Source organism: Aythya ferina (assembly GCF_964211825.1).
Source record: "Aythya ferina genome assembly, contig: HAP1_SCAFFOLD_42, whole genome shotgun sequence".
In the NCBI taxonomy this organism is placed as follows: domain Eukaryota; kingdom Metazoa; phylum Chordata; class Aves; order Anseriformes; family Anatidae; genus Aythya; species Aythya ferina.
In genome coordinates, this window is record NW_028181459.1 from 611203 (window position 1) to 632132 (window position 20930).

General features: G+C 39.4%; 1 protein-coding gene and 1 long non-coding RNA gene across 2 annotated transcripts in view; one reads left to right on the top strand and one right to left on the bottom strand.

Moving 5' to 3' along the window:
- LOC311428313 (uncharacterized protein) overlaps window positions 1-20930 on the top strand; it is a 290619-nt gene that overhangs the window by 241340 nt on the left and 28349 nt on the right. The window lies entirely within an intron of this gene.
- Window positions 18435-19869, bottom strand: LOC311428345. Its single transcript, XR_014687652.1, has 3 exons — window positions 19759-19869; window positions 19513-19662; window positions 18435-18572 (listed from the first exon to the last, which is right to left on the bottom strand). It is a non-coding gene; the product is annotated as an uncharacterized lncRNA (long non-coding RNA).

A 20930-nucleotide genomic window follows, 5' to 3' on the forward strand; every position in this document is an offset into this window, starting at 1 on the left:
ATCAATTTTTCGATTACAAGATGTCTGATTCCCCACATAAGTAGTACCTGTATTTATACAATCCTGTTTTCCCATACCCTTAGGCGGGTTACACCTTTGTACACATACATAGTAAGATTCCAACGGCACGAAGCTACTAACTTCTAGTTCCAAAACTTCTTCATATTTTCGACCCCAAGATGTGTTTTCCCACAAATTAGTCCAAGATAAGTTTGCAGGCAACGGAATCCCGATTAACGATACACCCTTATTCCCATGCTGTGGCAGATGGGTGCATACCCAACAGTTCGTCTTATTAGTTACTTGAGAAATTGTTTGTATTAAGGTCAGGTGTAAGTTCTCATCCCAAGTTGCCCACCCCGAATCCGAGAACCGCACCCCTGCAATCATTAGGATCTGGAAAACCGTAATTTTGTTGGTCCAATTGGAGTGGTGGTCCATATCCTCGCCGGGGCCTTCTTCACCCTTGAATTGTGGATCCAAGCTGCTTGCTTCTTAATCTTAATGGCGGTGTGTGTTGTCAGTAATACTTGGTATGGTCACATCCACTTTCCTTCCATTTTTCCTGTAGGGGTTGTCCTGAAAAAGTCTTTATATATATATATAATTCCCGAGCTTAAAGGGGTGGATTGGTTGATCCAACCCTCTAGCCCTGGTCCCTAAAACAAATTTATGTACTTTATTTAATTGTTTCTGAAGTTCAGTTATATAAGCATATAAATATTCTGATCCTAACTGCGTTAGGTCCTCTCCACTAAATAGAAATTGCTATGGCCTTCCATATAAGATTTTGAAGGGACTCAAATTCCCTTTTATTCTAGGTTTAACTCTAATTCCAAGTAATGCTAAAGGGAGGGATTGAGTCCATGACAAATTAGCTTCTTATCCAATTTTAGCTATTTATTGTTCAATTAAATGGTTCATTTTTCTACCTGTCCACTTGCCTGTGGTCTATAAGGAGTATGCAGTTGCCAATCTATCTTTAGAATCTTACTTATCTGTTCTACCACTTGTGCACAAAATGTGAAAACTCTATCAGAAGACATTGCTACTAGAATCCAAAGCATCTGAAAACGTGTCAGTCAGAACCAGTAAATAATGATACCCCCCTTTTCTAGGGAGTTCTGAAAAATCAATTTGCCACTGTTGCCCCGAATAATTTCCTTTACCGATTATTCCAAATTTTATTCTATTCTTGGTATTGGGGTTATTGTGTAAGCAAATGCTACATTGTTGAGTTACTTGTTTTATCATATCATCCCACTAATGTCTGACTCAGGCTCTTATGCAGTGTGCCAGCTCCCCAATGCGTTTTATTGTGTTCTGTAAGAACTATGGGCCATGTCAAACTAGAGGGTATTACTATGTGGTTATCTTTTAAATATACTCATCCATCTGGTTTCATTTTACCTTTCAAATCTTCAATTAATTTTAAGTCTTCTTTTGTATAATTTGGATATAGTTTGGATTTTACCGTCTGGTATCAAAGACAATGCCTTCACCTCAGTTATTTCAGCTGCCTGCTTAGCCTCTGCCAATCGATTTCCAATTTCAAAATCGGTGTTCCCCTTTTGGTGTCCCTGACAATGCATGATAGCTACCTTTTCTGGTTGTTTTACAGCCTCTAACAATTTTAAAATTTCTTCAGCATACTTTGTGTTTTCACTGAGCGGTCAGCAATCCATGTTCTTTCCAAATTGCTCCATGAGCATGTACCACGCCGAATGTATATTTAGAATCTGTCCAAATATTTACCCTTTTTCCCGCTGCCAGTTCCAATGCTCTCGTGAGAGCAACTATCTCCGCCTTTTGAGCTGATGTTCCAGGGGGTAAAGGCTTAGACTCGATTACCTGCTGAGTAGTTGTTATAGCATATCCAGCTTTACGTTGTCTTTGCGTAACAAAACTGCTCCCATCCGTGAACCAAGTTTCTTCCGCATCTTCCATGGGCTCCTCCTTAAGGTCTGGTCAGCTGGAATACACAGTCTCTATAGTTTCTAAACAATCGTGAATCACAGGCTGTGCCGGAGCATCACTAAGAAAAGAGGCTAGATTCACAATATTAGTTATCACAATTTCCACGTTGTCCTGTTCTACCAATATTGCTTGATATTTCAAAATCATCAATTCTTGTTTAAGTTGTTTAAAGACTTTTTGTGCTTCTCCAGTCCAGACTAACTTTGACTGGTTAATCTTTATCAATTCACATAGAGGCTTTACCAATAGTCCATAATTATAAATCCAAAGGCGACACCAACCTGTCATTCATAAAAAGGTTTGTAGCTCCTTTACCATTTGAGGTTCTGGAGTCTGGCAAATGACTTCCTTATGTTCAGTTCCTAGTTCTCATTGTCTTTCCGAAATTTCAAATCCCAGATAGGTCACACTTTGTTGAGCCAGCTGGACTTTCTGTCAAGAGACTTGATATCCATTTAAACCCAGAAAATTAAGACGACTTATAGTCCATTGAATACAACTCCCTTTAGTCTCAGTAGCTATTAAGAGATCATCTACATATTGTAACAAAGCACCTTCAGTGTCCGGAGGCATCCATGTTTCGAGTTCCCTTGCTAATTGGTTTCCAAAAATAGTGGGGCTATTCTTGAATCCTTGAGGTAGTAATGTCCACGTAAGCTGTGTCTTTCTGCCTGAATCGGGATTTTCCCATTCAAAGGCAAATAGGTTTTGGCTTTCTGTGGCTAAGCCTAGGCAGAAGAAGGCATCTTTTAAATCCAGTACGGTAAACCAGACTTGACTATTCTTTAATTTAGTCAGCAAAGTATAAGGGTTTGCCACTACTGGATGTATATCCTCAGTGATTTTATTTATGGCCCTCAAATCCTGAACTAGCCTATAGCTTTTTCATCTGCCTTTTTAATTGGCAATATGCGTGCATTGTATTCTGATTCGCATTCAATCAATAATCCATACTGTAAAAATTTATTAATTATCTCTTTAATTCCTTTCCTATCTTCTATCCTCTAAGGATATTACTTAACCTTAATGGGTTTCTCTCCTGGCTTTAATTTAATAATTATTAAGGTCACATTTTTACCTCTTTCAGGGGTTTCAGTAGCCCAAACTCCTGGACATACTTGATCTGTGATCTCTAAAGGTATTTCACTTTTAGGGTCAGTTTGTATTAGTGCCAAACTTAACACATTTGTTAGTTGTTCTTCTCCTATACTTAATTCCATTTTCCCTTTTTCAAAAACAATTTCTGCTCCTACTTGCTCTAATAAATCTCTACCTAAGAGTGCCCATGAGGAGTTAGGCATATATAAAAATCTGTGTATGCTCCATTGTTTCCGTAACTTGTACTTCAAAGGTTCACAAAAATAAGCCTTTTCGGTTACACCTTGTCCTGGTTTCAGTTAGAACAGAGTTAATTTTCTTCCTAGTAGCTGGTAGAATGCTATGTTTTGGCTTAGGATGAGAAGAGTGCTGATAACACCCTGATATTTTAATTGTTGCAGAGCAGTGCTTATACCAAGCTAAGGACATCTCAGCTTCTTGCTCTGTCCTGCCAACAGGCAGGCTGGGGGTGCAGTAAGAGCTGGGAGGGGACAGACCCAGGACAGGTGACCCAAACTAGCCAAAGGGGTATTCCATACCATCTGATGTCAGGCTAATACCATCTGATGTCAGGCTAAACAATACATAGGGGTGGCTAGCCAGGGGGAGGGGGCCGGACTGCTCGGGGCTAGGCTGGGCATCGGTCAGCGGGTGGCGAGCAATTGCATTGTGCATCACCTGTTTGCACACACCACTAGCAGTGGTACCATTATCATCATTGTATTATTATTATTATTATTATTTTGTCTTATTAAACTGTCTTTATCTCAACTCACGGGCCTCACCCCCCATCTCTCTCCCCGCCGGCCGGGTTAAACCACAACACACCTTTTACCCTAACATAATAATTCTGTGAAGGCATTAATGCTTGATTTAGAACTGAATACGTTGCCCCATATCAATAAGAAATTTCACTTCCATTCCTCCCCTAACTTCATTATAACCAGTGGAGGATCCGCTAGGGTAGATTCCCCAGGTCCCCATTATTCCTGTTGAAATCAGGGGTCAATTACCCTAGGAAAAGGCTAGTCAATTTGTCCTCCGAAGCCAGGTCCAAACCGTTTTGTTTTATTTATTTATTTATTTATTTTCATTACATTTCAGAGTTGGTCTAAAAATTCCATAGGGGTTTCTTTTAGACCTTGTTGGAAGCATATTCTCAATTCCCAATTCATCCAGATTTTAGTATTTACTTAACCGTTCATAATTTTCGGGATGATTAGGGTCTTAGTGGGGGTCGGTCAGGGGAATGCAATTGTCCACAGTTCCCTGAGCGGTCCCATCGGCAATCTGAGCTCGCACATGAACTCAGGTTGTTTTAAGAGTTAACTGGTTTTCTGTTTCTGTGACAACTCTCTGGGACCCATCATGGTCCCTTTGCCCCAAAGGGCTAACACCCATGATTTTAAGATCTCTGCCTCGGGCAGAGGCAGAACTATTATCATTCCTACATCCTCTTTCCCTGCTCATTCAACTTCAAACACCTTTAACACTTTCAACAACCCTTTTAACACTTCCTTTATCTTTCTCCAGCCTGTACTTCTCTAATGCCATCATCAAAGGCTCAGTCAGGGGCCAACTTAATTCCGTACCTTTTCCCACCAAGATGCTGAAACATCAGTATACAACATTTCATCCTGTTCTGCTTCTCAAAAAACAACATTAACTGTAGCAAAATATTATAGTTTAAAGTTCCATTTAGGGGCCACTTTTCTCCACATTCCAGCTTATAAAGCGGCCACCACTGATTACGATATTTTATCAATGTTTTCCTGTTCACACTTCCACCGGCAGATCCTCCAATATCCTTCCAATGACTTAAAACACATCCTAACACACTTTTCTTTAAAATTTCACTGCTTGTTTGCCCCCCCATTTTCCAGTTTACAGTTTCAGAATACACATGTTACTTGCAAAAGCGTATCACAAAACGTATCACTCACAAAAATACGGGCACGCATTATCTTTCAGTAGCGATGTCACAAAACTACTATTACCAGCAATATTGCCAAAATCACAATAACAATAGTCAGAGTCAAATTCCACATGCGATAAGTCAGAAAACCGAACTGTGTAACACCGTAACGATATCTCTCTTATAACAATGCCACGAACCTACTATTACCACCAGAAAAATAGCCAAAATCACAGTAACAATAACCAAAGTTAAATACCATACTCCATGAGTCAGAAAACCGAAATAGACAACACAATTCCAGATGGACCTTAAAGCGAGCTCTTTCCTTAAGGTCCCCAAATATACTTATGGTGCTTACCACAAAGTATATACCAAACACTGCCTCGCAGAAGATCACCTTCTGACTTACAGACAGTTCCAGATACAGATGGACCCCAAGGTCCCCAGATATACTTGTGGTACTAACCACAAAGTATATACCAAATACTGTCCTGCAGAAGTCACCTTCCGACTTACTGGACAGTCCCAGATGACCGGTCTACCAGAAAACCAAACCAGAATAAAGAATATACTCACTTACAATGATGGGGTCCTTGTCTGCCTCCGCAGTGATCCGGTGAGTCGAGGAGTCCCTCCGGGAAATCCCGGGGGTACCCTAGGGAGTCCTGTCCCCAGCGGGTCCTGCGGTCCGGCAGAGAGGTCGTCCCATCTGGGGTGCCAGATTGATTCAAAGATCGAAGCCGAAATTCCTTTAAGTGGTATATTCTTTATTGCAGCGCTGGATGCACGGGGGATCTCTCCACCTATCGTGCATACCCAAAGCAAAAAGCAGTCTTGAATTTATACAATCAATCTATCAATATTCTACAAGCACCTATACATATGCATTACCTATCCCCGCCTTCCCTCGCTTCTCATGCTAATTAGCCTTTTGGCACCTTGCGCCTGCGTAGAGCCTTCCAAGAATTGTGGGCAGGGGTCTTTGGGACGTGGGCAGGGGTCTTTGGGAGGAAGACCCCGAGTCTTCCTCACAGTGTACTTTTCACCTTTGGTCAGGAATTTGCTGAATTGGCAGGTTTCTTTATTGCGAGAGCTGGTTGTTGCCAATTCTTCCGTTTGTTGTATCTTTATAATGAATTCCAATGTCCAGTTTTGAGATTTATAGTCCTTACGTTTGTTTCTCTGTCCGTCTGCCGCTTCCTTATCATGAGTTTCAGTGTCTTGTTTCGAGATATACAGTCCATGTCTGGGGATTGTCCTTGCCTCCCCAATGCCTCCCCAATATCTCCTTAATCAGTTCATGACCAGACTGGACAAGGCCCTGAGCAACCTGATCTAGTGAGTGGTGTCCCTGCCTATGGCAGGGTGGTTGGAACTGGATGATCTTTGAGGTCCCTTCCAGCCCAAGCCGTTCTATGATTTCATGCTGTCGTTCTGTTGATTACTATGTTGGACACTTCATATTTTGAGCTTCCTTTTTTTTTATAAGCTATGTAGGCTTTGGCTGCAGCTCCATAGTGATCAGTGCAGTCTTTCTTCAGGGTATAGATAATTCCCCTTCTTTCTTAGTAACTGTAATAGCAATTCCAAGCTGTAAACTACTTTGTCATCCTAAGTTGTCCTTTCTTCTTAGGCTTTAGGTTATATATTAGTGACAAAAGCTTAATTTAATTAAAATACCTGTTTGTATTAGGTGCTGAAATTGAAAACCACTGTGAAAGGGGATACACCACCTACCCTGGCAACCACCAGCTTCTGTAAAAAGGAGGTGAGTGAACCCATTTGTGTAAGGAGAGTTCCAAAAAAAAAAAACACCACTAAATTCAATTGAGCATAGCACTGTATATCAGTTGTATATATTGTTTATTTACTTTTCTGATTAGATACTATAGCAGCAAAGTTGTAACGTATAGTGTGTTAAAGTGATTCTTCAGCCCATAGGAAATGAATAAAGGATGAGCCTGAAGGTAGTAGTACTTCTCATGCTAATGCAAGTCTGGATATTTTTATATCTGAGCATATTCCATGAAAGAAAAAACAAAACAAAACAAACAAACAAAAAACCATAATATTTTCTATAACCAATCATCTTTTGATTATTTTAACATCTTTATCAAGTTTAAAGCAAAATTTAGTTGTGTTTTTATTTCCTGTAACTACATTTTTTTTACAAGGCATAGGAGTGAAAAATGTAAATTACACTTTTCTAGGTGCATCTTATATATAGAAGCTTCAGAGGTGCTTGTAGAATTTCAGACTGCAGCTTAATACTTAATATTAGAGAAGAGAGGGGAGAGGGGACAGAACTTAGGAGGTAAGTACAGAGAACACATGACAAAAGAACAATTTGGGGGAAAGTTAGTTTTAGCAGTACCATGTCTAAATATCACAAATGAACCATGAAATGAAATCAAACTGTATATGCATGGTGGTGCATATATTTTAAGTCTGTATTTTAATTGTTTAATAAGAAATTTCCAGGGTTGCACTGAATATCAGCTGCTTGGGTTTTAATTCCAGTGTTCCAAGAGTGTATCATACTTATTAGTCTCCAAATCCAATTGGGAGGGAGAGTATTTCTCTGCAAGAAAATTAATTAGATTTTGTTATTTCAAATTCAAAAAATATACTTTTAAGAAATGTACCCTGCCAAAAGTATTTACGTGTTCTTACATGTCACTGTCTTATCTCATTCGTGTTCTATATGGTCAGTATTTCTTAGCATAATTAATACGTATCCCTTATGTTACATCATAGCCTTGGGAGTCCCAATCTTTCTGCAGTAATTTTCCTCATGAAGTTGTCTGTGCAGATTCCTGGGGCCAGTCCTTGCTGGTTTCTACAGACGCTGGCATCTTGTTAATTGATGGTTAGTAAATGATGCTGTGTTCTTGTGTCAATTATTTTTGTATCTGACCATTTTCTTCAAAATAAATGTTCATAAGCTCTGTTTAGGTAATTGGTAAGTCCTCACCTGCAAGGAGAGTACCAATCCAAGTGAATCTATTACGTTTATGTAATCTAGCTGCAGATTTTTCCTCTGCATCAGAATTCTTATTTGGAGCCAATTTTTGTGCAGATTTCTGAATGTTTTGTTATTTCAGATGCTGTTATCTTGGCCATCTGAAAAGATTTATGAAGTCAAACCCAAACTCAAGGAGTGTCTGGATTTTTTAGCCCTTGATGATACTAATGAACATGAAGCACAAGGCTTATGTGGTGATGAAAGCCTCTTTCTTCCATAGCAGTGCTTTTACTAGTTTGACCTCTTATCTTCTGTGTGCCACATAAGGCCATTGGGACTAAGGGAATGAAGTTAGTTATCAGTGAAAATTTTCAGACTTTCGAAAGAAAGGTCCCTTTCAGGCTTCAGTTGCATAATTTCATCCATGGCAATGATAAAGCACTCCTATAAGGAAGTACTGGTTATGATGCTGCAGCATACATACGAACTTTGTGCAGAATGTTTCATTTTCGTGAGAAAAAACAAGACTTATTTTATTAGAAAGAAATAGTTAGAACCATTGACTACCAAATTTTAGCAGAATTTTAAAGAAATATGTGTGTTTTCTTTTTCAGATGGTCAGCCATCAGTTCAAGAATTTGATAAAACTCTCCAAATAAAGCAGATGCATGTGTTGGAAGCTCTGGATCTTTTGATTGCCTGAACAGACGAAGGTAGGAGAGGTCCTTGTTATTTGGTTCTTATTTGAATGTCTGTTTAACTGTTTATTTGGCAGACATACCAGTAGAAGGGAATGCCTTAGGTGCTTTTCTTTAAGAGTTGTCTTTGTTTTTTAACTTGGAAGCATGCTGTAGAATTTTAATTCCCACAGCACTAGATTTGTATAATCACCTTTTGTCACATCACATAGCTATTCTTAATTATTGTAATTAGGTTTTTGAGCTCTGAGTTTATTGTTCTCCTTTTCAGATCTTTCCACTACTTTCCCTTTGCTGATTTCCCCTGGGCTGCTTACTTACATGCCCTATGGCTTTAGGGTTTGTAAGTGTCTTGAGGTAATCATATTTTTATCAGTGGCAAGTGCATTAGATGCCTCATTTAGAATAAGAGAGTGCATACAACAAGTACTGTTTGTTGTTTGTTTGCTTGTTTTTTTGAAAGGTGTGGAAAAAAATCTCTAGATGCTCAGAATCATGCTTCAGAGCAAACCTGAAACTGGCCATATTGAATCATCAAATGGTTTTGGTTGGAAACAACTTTTCAAGACCTTTTAGTCCGACCTCCCTGCCATGGTCAGGTACATCTTTCAGTAGATGAGGTTGCCCAAAGCCTCATCCAGCCTGACCTTGAACACTTCAGGAGATGGGACATCCACATCTTCTCTGGGCAACCTGTTCCAGTGCCTCACCACTCTCATAGATTAGATATAAGGAATAAATTCTTTGCTAAATCTACCATCTTTCTGTTTGAAACTATTACGCCTTGTGCTGTCACTACGTGCCCTTGTAAAATGTCTCTCTCTCTCTTTCTTATAAGCCTCCTTTAAGTATTGAAAGGCCACAATAACGTTTCCTCAGAGCCTTCTTTTATCCAGGTTAAAAGAACACAGCTTTCTCAGCCTTTCTTGTAGGTGTTCCAGCCCTCATTTTTGTGACCCTTCTCTGGATCCACTTTAACAGGTCCATGTCCTTCTTGTGCTGGGGGCACCTGAGCTGAACCCAGTACTCCAGGTTGTATCTTACAGGGGCAGTGTGGAGTGGGGGAGTATCACTTCCCTTGACCTTCTAGGTCACACTTCTTTTTGTGCAGCACAGGATATGATTAACTTTCTGGGCTGAAGGTAGACATTACTGGTGCATGTCAGATTTGTCATCCACCAGTATATAGATGGTCTCCAGCTACTCTTAGAACTCAACACTCTGGAAATCTACCTAGCTGAATAATGTGTTTGTTCAGTTGTACAAAAACGTGGAGGAAATTACTTATGCTGTCACTGTTCTACCAAATGTGTTACTGGTTTTTGTTCTGTGAAGTGTAACCACATTCTAGTGCTATAGATTACATTCTCTTGAATATTCTGGTATAAAAAAAACAAAACAAAACAAAAACACAACTTAAAACCCGTCTGTCCAAACAACTTTTTTTTTTTTTTTTTACCCTCATTTCAAAAGGATTAAATGTCCCTAAAATATGCGCTTTTTCAGTTAGGTACTTTTTACCCAAAAGTCTGTGAAGTGAATACGCACAGTGCAAGAACAGGATCTGTATGTGTAACACGGATAAAATAATTAGAAATCTGGTTGTTTTATTGTTTTTTACCACATTATGTCTGTTTGCTCAATATTAGCTGAAGTGACATTTACCCAAGCTAAGGGTAAAATGTGGTTCCTTTCATATCATTGGGAGTTGCCCATTTTGGCTGGACCTGATGAAATTCATCCTGGAACCCTTGCAGAACCAGCTGAGATTACCTGAGAGGCATTTGCAGTCATCTCTGAAGACACCTGGCGGGTGGGTGACATTTTTGAAGATCTGAAAAGGGTAGTTGTATCTGAAGCTTAGTTTATGAAACTTCTAGAATAGATAATTGCATTTAATAGTCAAAACGCTGTGTTGATTGGTTAAACCTGAAGAGAGAGATGTTACAAGCCATTTTGAGGTAACAGGATTAGGCATTACTGGCATCAATTCATGATGCTTCAAGCATATTTTGATAAAGAGTTTTTGTGTAAAAAGTTGAAGAGATTTTTGAATGCTGATGTGGGTGCTTTCTGAATCATTTAGAGGAGAGAAAGGACTTTCGTTCTTGCTAGTATCCTTGCCTCTTGTTTTGTATTTGTATACCATAGTGAAACTGAGATCTGGAGTGGAAGTTCTCATTGCCCTTTATTTTCAGACTATGCCTTAGTCTAGTTAAATGTTAGATGGGTAAAAGCAATCTTATATTGGGTGTACAAATTGGTATTAAAGACTCTATGGGTTTTTAGGATACAGTAATATATTAAAAGGTTAACTTTGTATGTACTTTAAATGCGTCCTTCTGATGTACTTCAAGTGCATCGATGTAGAACTGGTATTTTAAGACTCAAGTAGAAAGACTGATGTTTGTGTTATGAAAATGTTCCCATAGAATGTGGTATTATCCAGCACTCAGTTCTAACAACCAGGTTTGAGATCACTTTAAGGTAGCTCATTTCAGAAGAAAATCCTGTTTCTACTGCTTTCTAGTACCCTCTGCATTTCTGAGAGAGAGGAAATGTTAACAGTGAAACTAGAACTGAAGATAATGCTATCACTGAGAGTTTTCAGGTCAGCATACCAAAAGAAGGGGGTATTTCAGGCACCAACAATACGTGTGGTATTAATGACAGGTGCAGAAATTGCTTTGGTAGCAGTGCTCTCTTTTCTAATGTTGATTAAATTTGTCTTAGTAATGAGAGATGAGTTATAGAAGTGGATCCACTTTGTCCTCCAAACATGTTTGTTTATTTTTTTGCTACAAATTATTTTGTGAAACACCTAGACATGGTGAGGGGGAAGGAGGAAGAGCTCCTTCACTTGGAATAATCAAGTCTGTAGGAGGTGAAGAAAAACTCTTAAAAAAAACGACACCAAAGAAAAGCTTGGCTGATAGTCAGTTTCATGAGCAGCCACAGATGTAACACCGCAGTGGGGTTATTTGGGACATTTGCAAAACAACTAGTATCCTGAAAGAGGAACGCATTGAGGAGTGCAATCTCTAGGATGCATCCTATAGGACACACCTGACAAAGAGGCAGAGCTGAATTAATGAGTAGTAACGCTGTTCTTGAACATTTGATTTAGCTTATGCTTTCTAGCCTTCCTTTCAAAAGGGTGAATTTTGCTTGCCATTCTTCCTCCATGAACTCATTCATGGAAGCACGCATTCTTGTACGTACGTTCTTGAAAAGAGAGAGATTGCATGTATTTCATTTTCCTTTTATCGGTGTTGACGGTAAGAATTTGCTGGTTGATCAGTGTTTCAAGTTGTGGTGGACTTAAGGAACCATTGCATCTTCTTTTCTCTTACACTTTCTATGGGAAAAGAAGGTCATAAAGGTTCCAGAAGCTGCCCTGATTCATGTTTATCTATTATCAGAATTGAAGGCAGCACATGTGATCTTGCTTTTGTATTTACGGTTGGATCCACGCTGACTATACATGTATATTAAGAAAGCGTGCTTATGTTTCCAGCTATACCAGCTAGACTAGTAAGAGAGTATACTTTTGTCAGAAAATCTTGTTTTACTTGCATTTTAAGAAACTTGGCTTTTAGTTAAGAAACTACTCTTAACAATAGCTTATTTCCAACTGCAAATAGTAGTGTGTCATTTATTTATTTATTTATTTTAAATTTCGGAGTTGTGTATTCCGCTCACGTCTATCTTTGTGGAGAAAAACATTTAGCCGTGGTGGTGGATGCTGTGCTATTTTTGCAGTTGGAATATGCCTTGAACCTAACTTGCCTAACTTTGAAGAACTGATAAGCAAAACCAGTCCGCATCCAAAAGGTTTTCAGACTCTGTTAAGGATCCAGGTATCAGCTGCTAGGCTGGATGGTTCCAGAATTTAAAGTTAACCCTTCTTCCCTTGCCTTTAGTTTGTATCTGTCGTATTTTCACCGTCTTCTAGCAGTGTAGGTTTCACTGTTTTGAGGCTCCTATTATTTATTGCCGCAGCACCATCTGATGGGAAACTCTGCTAGTGAACTGAAAGGGTTGCTTACTGGAACTGTAGAGTCTAGATAGAGTTCACAAGCAGTCTTCCTGTCACATTGCTGCTTACACTCAGAGAAGCAAAATTGTTTAACTTTGCTTTTATGGCAATGCTGTCTGTTAGGTGATTCATCTCTTTGGAAGTATTAATTTCAAACCACCACTGTCTTTTTCTAATTTGCTGTTTCCTGACTTTCTCCATCTTCAGGAAAAGACTCTCGTCTCCTTGTCTTCAGATTGAGTGCTGTCCAAAAAGATATAGAAACAAAGCAGATGATAAGAAGCAAATATGACTGCAGAGAAAATAAATTGGAGAGAACAAAAGGTAGCTTTATTATCTTGTATGAAAAGTGTCCACTGTGGTATTGTGCCAGTAGTTGCCAGGGTTTATTAGCTCCCTTGAGGCTGTTGTAGGTATTCACCTTTAGTTTTATCTCTGGACAGTTAATTCAAACTTTAAGCTTATGTGTGAAAATAACATAGGGTACGGTCCAGCCTATCATTTGAGAACTTGGTAAAACAATACCATGTTACTTGGCAATCACTGCTGATGAAAAGCTCTGGTGAAAAACAGATACGTTGCTTTCAGGATTGAGGGGTATAAGAAAAATTACGCATGGATGTAAGACTGAAATAAAGGTCACTGTGAGGTAGGAGAACAATATCAAATCTTTTTCAATTAGTAATGCTTAGAATATTTTGGGTATTGCAGATTATTTTAGTAAATGTAAACATTTTCCGATATTCAGCATCAAGCTTCCTTGGAAAGCTGGAAACTGCAGAATAGTAAAGAAAAAAACATATATTTACTCTTTTACTTGCAAAAGGAGTAAGGGGGAAAATAGTTTTCAAAAGACTTACTGCCTTTTGTCTTTTTCTAGAATTTAATATTATCCTGTTGGGATGTTTGTAATTGTGTGGTGCTCAGGTATCAGATACCCATTGTACTAACCATCATACAAATACAGAACAAAAATTAAAAAAATAAAAAAAACAGTCTTTACCCCAAATACTTAAAACCTAAATTGTTTTTCTTTTCTTAGGCTGCCATTTGTATGCCATTAATACTCACCATGGCAGTGAACTGAGGATTGTTGTGGCTATTCGGAACAAACTACTTCTCATCACAAAGAAATACAATCCATGCAACAGTTTAACCAGCAGCTCTGTGCCGTCATTACCTGAATCTCCAGTAGATGAGTTCCAGTACATCTGGGTATGTGTAATCTAATCACTAATCACTTTTACAGACTGGGCAGCACTCAGCTAGTGGAGGAAAAAGGCAAAGAGCATGCATTTTATCATCTGGAACCTCCAGACAGATGTAAGTGAAAAGCAATACAATGGAGATCCATCATTGATATGCCAAAGAAATATTTCAGACTTCTTAAATTGTCATCTTGTTCTGTATCATGCTTCTCTGCTTAGATTACATCCTTGTAAATTCATGGAGTAATGCAATATTCACACTAAGAGCCTGAAAAAGAGAATAATACTATTATTTATCTCATAGGAAATATGCTTTTCTGACCCTCCAGTGGTTATGACACTGGTGGATGGACCTTCTGGAGACAGTGACGATATGATCTGTGCGGTGTATCGGCATCAGTTTGATTTAGTTAATGAAAGTATTGGGGAGTCCTATAGTCTGCATCATGTTGAAGCAAACAAAGTAAATTTCTAGCATTTAAACTATTTTCTTGGAGAATTGGTCCATGCTGTGCTGACCTCCTGGGAGCAGCATTTACGGAGATCCTCTCTTCTCCTTTACTTTTCACTTTTTTAACTTCTCCTTTAGAGTTCTCTGAGGCATTTTTTCCTTTTGGAATGTGTGATAGTAATCACTCCTAAGAGAGGTAGTTATAAGGTATGACATATTAGGAAAGAGGCTGTGTTTCAAGCTCTGGAATATTATTGTCAGTATAAATGCAAAGCCATTTTTTCTCCTTCCTTAGTCAATATTTTGATTTTTGTCTTTTCTTCATGGTCTCAGTGTTTTATTCTTTAGGAGGTTGCAGCAAAATAATTTCAGGTTTTGGCCACCATTACCTCATTCAGATTTGCCTATTTGCATGTACTAAAACTGAAATATTTGTGTATATCTTTTAGTTCTAAACTGCTGCCCAGCCAAGTAATACATTAACTGTATTTTACTAACTGGGACATAGGGTTGGGATTTAAGTAAACATCCTGATTTTTGGAAAAGGGTTCAAATGTTTCCTGTTGCTGGGAAGATAATGATCTTCAGCATTTTGAAAATCAAATAATTTCAATAATTTCTTAATATGGATGTGAATGTATAGCTTTAAGCGTAATTAAAAAAAAAAAAAAGAAGAACCTTTTACAGGGTTACTCTTGTGTTCTGTTGACTTCTCTGCTCATAATGGTATAAGGGACATCTCTTTTGATTTGATGCTTCTTGTTGATTTTTTTTTAAATCATCTGTGTTTTTACTCATTTAGTACTCATTTTTTCACAAACTTGTTGAACCTGAGCCGTGCCTACTGAGCCAACGAATGCTTTGATGACACAGTATTTTGTCAAAGCAGTTTTGCTTCTTGGAGCTACAGAAGCAGCTCTGGCTACGTGATAGGGAATTGTGCTGCATTGGCAAAACCAGACTTAGCTACAGACTTACAACACTTGCTAACTCGATCTATTTCAAATCTCATTTTAACTTTAAAGGACAATCAGTTTTGTGGCTCCTGTCTTACTAATTTGCCTTGTTTTGCATGGAAGGGCAGCCTGTGAATGTTTTGCTTTATTGCATGCTTCAAAAAAAGGCTGAGGAAGAGACTGGAGGAACCTTTTCTATTCTATGGACTTTCCCCCGAGAGTGTGGAATTGCAGGCTACTTGGATGAATGCTCCAATGTGAGTAAGGGAGCAGACCTCAGCCAAAGGAGGTGGAATCCTTGCTTAATAGTAAGTATCACTGTGGGGACATCTTTGCTTAACGGGAGCCATTTAAACTCTTCATAGAAACAAAATAAGCTGGACATCTTATGTTTGGAAAGCAGTATGGTTACACAGCTGCTAACATAATGACTTGAGTCTACCGCTCTGCAACTTCAGGTTTTGTTTTCAAGCAGTGCATACATCAGTTTAAGCTTTGGACAAGGAGATTTGCAATGCAAATAGTGGTAAACCAGAATCAGCGGCGCTGACGAGTGTAATGGTGAAATGCAGCAAATCAAGTATTCCTGGAGAAATGTGAGATTACAAAACTAGCAAGCCATGAAGCACTTTTGTTGTTGTTGTTGTTGTTTTTTAAATCAATTCTTATATGCTGAAATAGCACCTTCAAGACAATCTGTTTATCTAGCCAGGTAACGGTGTCTCCCTGTAAACAGGAAGGAAATGCCAGGAGCAGCCATACCTCTTTGCTGTCAAACTAAAGAGCAAGTCGAGGCCAACATCATGCCATAGTGCAAAGGCTTGCTAAGAAAGATCATTCTAAGAGGTCTGCAAGAAAAGATGACTTACTTTGTCATAAGTTTGTTAAATAGAATGGACGAGTTAGTAGTCGAGTACCGACTGTGTCCGACTCTACAGCTGCGGCGCAGCTCCAAGTCCCTGTTTTCTCCGTGGACTCGTCTCACAGTTTTTGCACCAGCTCTACTCCTCAATGTTCTGGTGACTGAAACGCAGAAACAAAGGATTTTGAAACAGTGAAGATGGGATTCTCCTTATTTCACCGTTGCTCTTGTAAAATGGAAACAGACAAACAAAAAAGGCACCCTGAAGTGGATTGAGTTTTCTTTACATTTCAGGTCAGAAGTTGTTGTCACAACCACTGCATTCCACTTCTTTATCGCTCTGCACGTTTAAACTGTCTACTTAAAACTGGGACCTGTAGGGAAATTTTTAAAGAGACTGAAAGCTAGCCAGACAAAAACAAACGTGCAACTTTTGTTCCACGCAGGAGGGAAATCTACTCCAGTTATTTCTGTCTTGGAAAAGTGAGAACAATCAACACCTTTCTCTAAGGTGTTTTCACTCCATTCATGTCAAACTGTATCTAACAGTGCTCAAAACAAACACTAGGACATTGCAAGCCTCTTCCTAAGAGGTGTATGTTTGATTACTCTGTTTATGCATGCAGCACTTCCATTTCCTGCATTAGGATCTAACAGCTTAAGGAGGGAAGAATCGTTTCAAGAGAAACACCCAAACACCACATAACTCAAACTCGTGCTTTTTAGAAAAAAGCCTGCCCATTGTTTGCCATACAGCACCCTTTGGCACAGGTTTGTTGCTTGCACTGTCATTAAAAGAGCCAAGAGGACAAGGGGAAGGGAAGAGCTACACCACTGTGCTGCTAGGATCACAGCTAAGGTTTACTTTTGTGGTTGCCAACTATAAAACTAAGTTTGAAGTTATCAAGTATCGATTTACTTTGCACAATTAGAACAGTTTGCTTTGTGCCTACCAAGCTGCAATTCACACTGCTCCCTCCCCAAGGAATTCATAAAATCTCCTATTTGCACCTACCTCTCTTCACAGAAAAGTCACTGAGGAGTGAATTCAGCTGACTACAGAAGGCTTTGGGGCCAAATGAAAGCCATGGAGTGACCAAGTGCCATCCTCTTCAGTAACCAGCGCAAATAGGTATCCCGGTGACTTACAGCCACTTACCTGTGTTATATTCTTTTTTTCGTTCCAATTTTGGCTTTCTCAACTGCCTACATTAAGAAAGAGGACAGGGCAGAGAAGGGAGAAAAGACTTGTTGTATTAGACCCATCAAGGATGGGAAATTTCACCATGTTTACAAGCCAGTGCTCCATGGTATACAAAGAGAAGCCTGTAGGCCTCACGCAGGATCCACATCCCAAGTCTGTTGCGTGCCATATACACGCGGTTCTGTATGTACCCACATTTCCTAGCTTGCTCATGTTGAATTCTCAAAATTATGAGCAATAGCACCCAAGTGGAAAAGATACATGTCCTGGTTTCAGTTAGGACAGCGTTAGTTCTCCTCCTAGTAGCGGGTAGGTTGCTATGTTTTGGCTTAGAATGTGTGAAAGGATGTTTAGAAGAGTGCTGATACCACCCCGATGTTTCAATTGCTGCAGAGCAGTACTTACAACAAGCCAAGGACCTTTCGGTGTCTCACTGTCCTACTGGCGATCAGAATCGGCGCACAGCAACAGCTGCGAGGGGACAGACTCAGGATGGCCGACCCCAACTGGCCAAAGAATTCTATGCCTTATGGCAACACGCTGCACCATGGATAGGGCGGGGCAGCCGGGCTGCTAGGGGTTACGCTGGGCACTGGTCAGCGGGTAGTGAGCAACTGCATTGTACATCACTTGTTTTGTACACATTACTAGTAGCAGTACTATCATCATCACCATCATTATTATTATTTTCCTGTCTTAATAAACTGCCTTTATCTCAACTCGCGGGCTTCACTGTCCCGTTTCTCTCCCCCATCCCAGAGAGGGAGGTGGGAGGGTTGCAGAAGGGCTGTGTGGTGTTTAGCTGCCGGCCGGGTTAAACCACAACAACACCTCAAAGGGGTTGGGAAAAAAAACAGTTTTTTTAGAAAAGCGGAAGACTTTCACTGAGAAGAGGGATTCTAGTTTTAAGGTACTGGTACGCCATCAGCATGCTCATAGGCCTCTGCTGATTTTAGCCGGAGGTTTATCAGGCCACAACTCACTGCACATGCTTTCTCTCTTGCTTTTCAATCTACAAATCGAACAGAGATTGAACATATAGAAATACAGTACCTTGAAAAGCATCTTCTCTTGACATTTCCCCTCAGTATCGCCATACTTTCTTCAAAGCTGGAGACTGAACACCGCAGGATGCTTTTGCTCATTGATCTTAAACGGTGTCCATTGAAACATTCAATACTGGGAGAAGAATAATCCTAGGGAAAGAAGGAAACAAGAATATATTTATGTGAACCACGTAGATTCAGATAAAGAAATTCTGCCTCACGCAAGTTTAATTGACCCTCCTGACTTGGTAGTGGGGCAACTAATGGCAGGCAGACACTGAAACACTGCTGTGCTCAAGAAAAACCTGGAGAGAAAAAAAAAAAAAAAAAAAGCTTTCAAAACTAAAGCTTCCCTCTCCCCACCATTTTCTTGTGGATAACTTAAGCTTAATATCCTTGGCAAAAAGATATTGCAGCAAAACCTTTCACATAAACTTAGTGTTTCGTGAAAAACAACAACAACAACAAAACATTAAATTCAATTGGATTTTTTTTCAATAAATTCAATTGGAATTTAAATTCAAAACTTTAAATTCAGTTGAATTTAAATTAAAAAAAATAAACTAATTAATTTAAATTAAAAAAAAATTTAATTCAATTGACTGTTCAGAGGAACAGTCAAGCTTGACATTATACATCCTAGAATTAAAATCTAGTTTGAGTTTTTCTCCCATCTCCAGGCCTTGCTAAAGATGCTTATTAGGAGCTCTGTCAAAAAAAGTGAAAGGCTTGTTATATCAAAGCTTCGAACCCTTCTTACTGCCCTTGACCTTCTTCACATTGCTGCTCCTACAAGGGTGAGCACTATCATTTTTAGTACGGGAGGGAAGCTGTGATATCCTTGAGTGGGGGGTCGTTCTGTTTACAAAATGAAGTTCCAGTAAGAGTACATCAAATGAACCAACTTTCCTTGAACTTTAATTCATCGCTATATTGAATGAATGACCTCTGGATTTCTCTCTCCCATTTGGAAGTCAATTTGAAAACAAAATAACTCTGCCATAAAGAGCCAGGCATCAGAGACACCTGTTGCGCCTCAAGAACAGAGAAGGTATGAACGACAAGAGCAGCTGAATAAAATGCAACTTGCCATTAGAAATGGGTGTACTGGCATCTACAGGTGCCGCTGGCATCTCCTCATTTTCATTACTCTCTTCATCTGGTTTCTCGTCTTCAGTAGCAGGGTTCTGCTGTGGTGACTTGGAGTTGTCGCATGGAGCACACACTGCAGAGGTGCGACCTTGCAAGAAAGAATAGATACCAAAGATCTTCGTCATGCATTTTCAGTTACAAATGCAGAGACAAGTCTTCAAATCCTTAGCGTTAAAGCACGTACCTCTTTTCTCACGAGATTCTTTAATTTGTTCACAAAGTCGTCTAAACTCTGTATCCAGTTCGTTCCTCACCATTGAATATGCAGTGTCTTGCAAAACATAGGCGCTGTGACTATCTGAAATTTTACACACTTTAACTGAATGTTGTCTACCAACCAATGAAACTCTTTTGATCACAGAAGAAAATTGCTTTCTTCATAGGTTGGTTCCGAAAGGTTCTCTCAGTGAATATTTTCAGCATAACAACATCAAAGTTAATTAAAACAAAAGCACTAGTTCCTTGGGAACACTTATATCACAATTCCATGCCCAAGTAGCAAAATGATAACATATTTACAATGTGGTAAGAGATGTTCTCTGTGGACGTCCAAAATCATCTAATCCATCCAAAGTCTATTGTCCGCACACAGCATTTATCCATCTATACGTTCGACAGATTTTTTCAACTAGGGCTAAAAAGCACATCCTCACCTGTAGATCTTTGATCCGGGTAGTACTCTAAGGCATTGTTACAGATTAGATCGATGTCCTTCAGCTAGTCTCCGGCAGCGAGGTACTGGCGCGAGTCAATTTGAGTCATAACTGTTGAAAGATCCATCGGCTCTTTAATCCTTGTGGCATAGTCAGGTACCTGCAGATCAAATACAAGCATTCAGAGGTTTTCTTAACCTTGCACACTGTCTACCAAATTTATTCTGAAGACTTTAAATAAACGACTTCCTAAAAACTCTGAACATTTGCGATGCATCAGAAGATGCTGAAATTAACCAGTTTGCTTCTCAAAAATGGAAGGGCTTTTTCATTTTTTCATTAGAGCGGCCACGAGAGGACAACAAGAAGTAGGGAGGTCAGAAGCACGTGCATGGTAGAGAAGAAACACTGAGGGTTGGAGATTCATTTCACTTTGCTTCAGAAAATCACAACAGTGAAAGCTGAGCAAGCCATCCAGCATTCTCTTTGTTGTCGACATTGAGGAAAAGGTGCATGAATTGCACCTGTGAAGTACCTATTGCAGGCATCTACTTTAGAATGAGATAACTGGGCCCTGAGGTGCTGATTTCTTCCCTCAGACCAGAAGACGAGCCTAATGACCAGTTCAGATGAGGACATATGTATCTGTCTAGATTTTTCAAGAACCTAGGAAAAAAGGGGAAGAAAAGCCAGTGGAGGCCCA